Consider the following 5,982-nt stretch of genomic DNA (forward strand, 5'->3'; position numbering starts at 1 on the left):
CACTCACTTCAGCCTCCCAAAGGCGCGGGATTACAGGCTGAGCCACCGAGCCCGGCTTCACCTCATCTTATAGAGAAGGAAACTGAGACTCAGACAGTTTACATAACCTGCTCACAGCCACCCAGCATGTTAGTGAAGCAGGAGAAGCAAACCCGCTCACTCTCCTATGATGACACTGTTACTGCTGGGGTGGTGGGAGCTGTTGGATTTCAGAAGTGGCCAGTTCATGCCTTCACAGTTCTCCTGCTGGTTGTCAGATAGTGTCCTCAAGTCAAGCATTGAAGGGAGTCGGGGAGTGAGCCATCGGCCTTGGGAAGAAATGCCCAAATCCGGCTTCAGGGCTGGCTGCGCAGGTATGGACTATGGTGGTGGCATTCAGACTTTGCTGTGTAGACAGTGACAAGACACTGAAAGGGCCTGAGTGGTGGACAATCCTCTCTGTCCTGCCTTCTTGTAAATTACCTTCTCCATCACTTACATCATCAGCCTTATTCCCCCAAGGGCATTTCTTCCTGAAGCAACCTGAGGAAAATTCCCAAATCCTGAGGCAAGAGTCAGTCCTTATCCTCTTCACGACCGTTGCGTCCATCATTGCTTCCATCTGCTGCAAAAATCAACCAAAACCAGGCTTTTAAAGAACCCAACAAGATCCTCAGAACCATGCCCTCCTCCCATCCCACCTCCACCCTCCCTTTTCTCCAACGCTCGCCATCAACCTAATGTACTGAACTAGCCACAAGGTGAGTTGACGTTTCACTCTGTCACCCAAGCTGGAGTGCAGTGGCATGCTCACGGCCACCGCAGTCACCACTTTGGAAGACTTAGCACAAAGCTGACATGACCGTACCCTGGTACCTCTCAGTCCCAGTCCCTCATGTACCCGACTGAACACTAAAAGAGCAGGAATGTTCCCAGCAGCACTTTTTATAATGTTCCCAAACTGGAAACAACCCAAATCACCATCAGCCATAGAAGGATATACACAAAATGGAACACCAAGAATAAACAAACTGCAATGACACACAGCATCATGGACGACTCTCCCCTTAACAACATGGCATGAAAGAAGCCAGAAGGCAAGAGTGGCACTACTGTACAATGCAACCGTGTAACCAAAAACTGTACCCCCTAAAGCTACTAAAATAAAATAATAATAAATACAATTTTTTGTAGAGATGGGGTCTTGCTATGTTGCCCAGGCTGGTCTTGAACTCCTGGCCTCAAGCAATCTTCCAGTCTTGGCCTCTCAAAGCACTGAGATTACAGGTGTGAGCCATTGTACTAGGCTCTTATCTCACTTTTGTCTAAAGTTTTAGAACTTTGAAATATTGTAGTAATCATAATGCCAAAATAACATGAAATTTTAAAGGAAAAAAAACAAAAAGCAAAACAAGTCCTGGTGCAGTGGCTCATGCCTGTTAGCCCAGCACTTTGGGAGGCAGAGGCAAGAGGATTGCCTGAGCCCGAGGATTTGAGACCAGCCTGGGCAATTTGGCAAGACCTTGTCTCTACAGTAAATCAAAAAATTAGCTGACTGTGGTGGCACATGCCTGTGGTTCCAGCTACTTGGAAGGCTGAGGTGGAAGGATCGCCTGAGCCCAGCAGATTGAGGCAGTGGTGGCTGTGAGCATGCCACTGCACTCCAGCTTGGGTGACAGAGTGAGACGCCAACTCAAAAAAAACCAATAATAATCCCCCAAAATAAAAAGTTAACACATGTTAGCATGTGAGGCCAAGGACTGGATTACAATCCACGTATTAGGATCAAGATGACAGCTGCCTGAGTGGGGGCGGAGATTGGGGTGCCGGTAGCATAATGTTCAGATGTTCAGTTCTTTTTTTTTTTGAGTTGGAGTCTCACACTGTCACCCAGACTGGAGTGCAGTGGCTACTCCCGGTCACCGCAGCCTCGACCTGCTGGGCTCCGGCGATCCTTCCGCCTCAGCCTTCCAAGTAACTGGAATTACAGGTGTGCACTACCACGCCTGGCTAATTTTTTGATTTATTGTAGAGATGAGGCTCAGGCAATCCACTCACCTCAGCCTCCCAAAGCACGGGATTACAGGCTGAGCCACCGAGCCCGGCTAATGTTCAGTTCTTAAATTGAATGCTTACGTGGAGGGAGAGGGGTGGAAATTCACCAAGCTGCCAATTTCTGCACTTTTCTGTATGTATGTTCTACTTAAAAATGACTTAAATATTCAGGAGACTTTTTTTTTTCTATCTAACATCTCAACTCCAAAGCCCATGACTGCCATTGACCTTGGTTCCACCCATTCCCAGGGCTGCCCCTTGTCAGCACCTGGTGTGAGATTTGCCACTGGATCCACGCTTCTCTCCCGGTCCCTCAGACCGCCCTGGCTCCCCTCTCCTTCAGCTCACACTTTGGTTGCACCCCTTAGCCCTTCTCTGGCCAGTACCTGCCCCATCATCCCTGCCCCGTCAGTGCCTGCCCTCTACACCCCACACAGCGTGTCCATCCCCTGCCCATCGTGAGCTCCTGAGGTCCCCAGAGTTCGGGTCCTGCAAGCGTACTCCCTCAACCCACCACAGAGCGAGCACCTGCTGTTACCCATGAGCCCCCCGGATGGGACCGCAGACCAGCTCTGTATGGGACATGCTTCGCCCCTGACCTTGGAGTGACCCAGTACCAGTCCAGATGCCCCCACTCGCCCACCACAGACACTCCTCCCATCTGTGGGGTCCCCTTTTCCCAAGGCCCCCCGTGCTGTCTGAGGCCCACCTCAACCCACCTACTCCCAGGCAGCTTTCCATCTTTCCGACCCTCAAGAGAACTCTCAGGACTGACCAGACCTCCTCGGTCTTGACCTCTGAGCCTGGCAGGGGGAACGTGTCCAGGACCTCAGCTGGGTATTCCCATCTTCTACCTCCAGGAACTCCCAAAAGTCTGCATCCACCCCTCCATGAACTCTGCGGCTCTATTGCACCCTCTGGTGGCCAATTGCAGCCACTTGGTGATGCCTGAGAAGGGTTGGCTGTTGAATCTACTTATGGCTCTTTGTATTTTCCCACCTGTCCCTGTCCTTTCTGGAAAACACCTCTGGACATACAGGGAAGCTCAGAGAACAAGATGAGCCAGTATACTAAACGTGGTTAAACTGGGGGGGGGGGACTCAGCCCCTCATGGACAGGAGAGGGGAGAGGAGGGAGGGGAGGGTAATTGCTGGGACCTGTGTCCTGGTCAAGAGGAAGAAAATCATATACCACCAACAACAAAAAGGAAGGCAAGAGGGGGGTGGTCACAGATGAGAACAAACATAAGGATACCCCTGAAATGAAATTAAGAGAAACATCTGAAACATCAATATGTATCAAGAGTGACAGCATTTGGCCGGGCTCGGTGGCTCAGCCTGTAATCCCAGCACCTTGGGAGGCCAAGGCGAGTGGACTGCCTGAGCCCGTGGGTCTGAGACCCACCCGGGCAACTTGGCAAGAACTTGTCTCTACAATAAATAAAAAATTAGCTGGGTGTGGTAGTGCACACCTGTGTTTCCGGCTACTTGGAAGGCTGAAGAAGAAGGATCGCCGGAGCCCAGTAGGTCGATGCTGGGGTGGCCGTGACTGTGCCACTGCACTCCAGTCTGGATGACAGAGTGAGACTCCAACTCAAAAAAAAAAAAATGAGTGCCAGCATTCATCACTAGCACCAGCCATGCTGAGAGAATCCTCTGAGGCATTTCAGAGTACCCAACCACCTAAGGTGTCCTCCCCCCAGGGGCTGAATCAGATCCATCTGATCAACTGAGTGGCTTCAGGAAGTGTTCTTTGTAAACAGGGTTGCCTGAGTTAGCAAACAAAAGTACAGGACACTCAGTGAAACTTGAATTTCAAATAAACAATAAACTTTTTATTTTAGAGACAGGGTTCCGCTCTGTCGCCGAGGCTGGCGTGCAGTGGCGCTATCATAGCTCACCACAGCCTTGAACTCCTGGGCTCAAATGATCCTCCCACCTTAGCCTCCTGAGTAGCTGAGACTGCAGGCATGCACCATCACACCCAGCTAATTTTTAAATTTTTTGTAGAGATGAAGTTATTGCTGTGTTGCCCAGGCTGGTCTCAAACTCTGGGCTCAGCTTCCCAAAGTGCTGGGATTACAGGCATGAAACACCATACCCGGCCCTGAACAATTTTTTTTTTTTTTTTTTTGAGTTGGAGTCTCACTCTGTCGCCCAGACTGGAGTGCAGTGGCCACTCCCGGCCACCGCAGCCTCGACCTGCTGGGCTCCAGTCATCCTTCCGCCTCAGCCTCCCAGTAGCTGGAACTACAGGCGTGCGCTACCACACCCTGCTAATTTTTGATTTATTGTAGAGATGAGGTCTCGCCAAGTTGCCCAGGCAGGTCTCGAACCCGCGGGCTCAGGCAATCCACTCACCTCAGCCTCCCAAAGGCACGGGATTACAGGCTGAGCCACCGAGCCCGGCTCAATTTTTTAAGCAGAAGTATGTTCATGCAATACTTGGAGCATACTTAGACTAAAAATATTGCTTATTCAAAAACCAATTTTCACACTGTATTTTATCTGGCAGCCCCATCCGTGAAGTCTGAGAAAGGGAGTTGTCAGCACAGGCAATAGAAAAGGTAGTGAAACCGTAGGCTCTGTGACGGTTCAGGGGAAGGGGGTGCTGAACCTTGGGTGGTATCAAGTCCCTTGGCCTCCAAACCTTTATAATGTACGTGATGCCGCATGTTGTCATGGTCTGATGCCACCACCATTCCTGTGACCTGCCTAAATCTCCCTGCTTCACACCAGTGGTTCTTATTCTTGGCTCCATGCTGGAATCACCTGGGAACTTTCAAAAATTCCAACACCTGGGTCACTCCCAGAGATCTCGGTGTTAAGTCTAGGTGTGGGGACTTTGGGAGTTGAGGAAAGCCCCAGATGACTAGATGCTCACCCAGGGCTGAGAACCGCAGCTCCAAACCCTCCAAACAGCTGTTTGGTCATGATTTTACATCCTACTTGTCTTCTTTTTGGGGAGATAGAGTCAACACAGATGCCCAGGCCACTGTGTGTACACAGTGGCAGGGGAACAGGGAGTCAAGGCTTTTTAGCTCAGGCAACTTTCTTCCCGTAGAGTTTTTGGTCGAGGCTTAGTGTTACAACAGAGCAAGTGGTGCCTAGCTGAAGTGAGGGTATTCCAGAGGACCCTGCCAGGGGCAAGATGGGGGACAATATGGACTCCAATAGGGACCCTTTTAAAAAATGGAATTCTCGCCGCACTCGGTGGCTCAGCCTGTAATCCCGCGCCTTTGGGAGGCTGAGGTGAGTGGATTACCGGAGCCCACGGGTTCGAGACTCGCCTGGGCAACTTGGCGAGACCTCATCTCTACAATAAATCAAAAATTAGCCGGGCGTGGTAGCGCGCGCCTGTAGTTCCAGCTACTTGGAAGGATTGCCGGAGGCCAGCAGGTTGAGGCTGCGGTGGCCGGGAGCAGCCACTGCCCTCCAGTCTGGGCGACAGAGTGAGACTCCAACTCAAAAAATAAATAAATAAATAAATAAATTCTCAGGCCAGGCGCAATGGCTCATACTTGTAATCCCAGCACTTTGGAGAGCCAAGGCAGGAGGATCACTTCAAGACCAGCCTGTGCAACTCTGTCTCTACAAAAATAACATGTTTTTTTAGTTAGCTGGGTATGATAGTACATCTGTAGTCCTAGCTACTCGGGAGACTGGGGCAGGAGGATCACTTGAGCCCAGGAGTTCAAGGCTGCAATGAGCTATGATTGCACCATTGTTCCCTAGCCTGGGAGACCGAGTGAGACTGTTGATAGAAGAAGAAGGGGGGGAGAATGGGGAGGAGGGGGAAGAAGGGGACGTCACTATGACATGTAGGAAAGGGGCATGAATGGGGATGCAAATATATCTCATTTTCCTTCCCCTTGCTGTGGGAACTCTTCTTGATTTTATGTTGACCTGAGTATTGTAGCTTTCCAATTATCCTCTAGAGTACTCATAA

This window comes from Carlito syrichta, unplaced genomic scaffold (genome assembly GCF_000164805.1).
Source record: "Carlito syrichta isolate Samal-C Ts95f unplaced genomic scaffold, Tarsius_syrichta-2.0.1 Scaffold130825, whole genome shotgun sequence".
NCBI classification, from domain to species: Eukaryota; Metazoa; Chordata; class Mammalia; order Primates; family Tarsiidae; genus Carlito; species Carlito syrichta.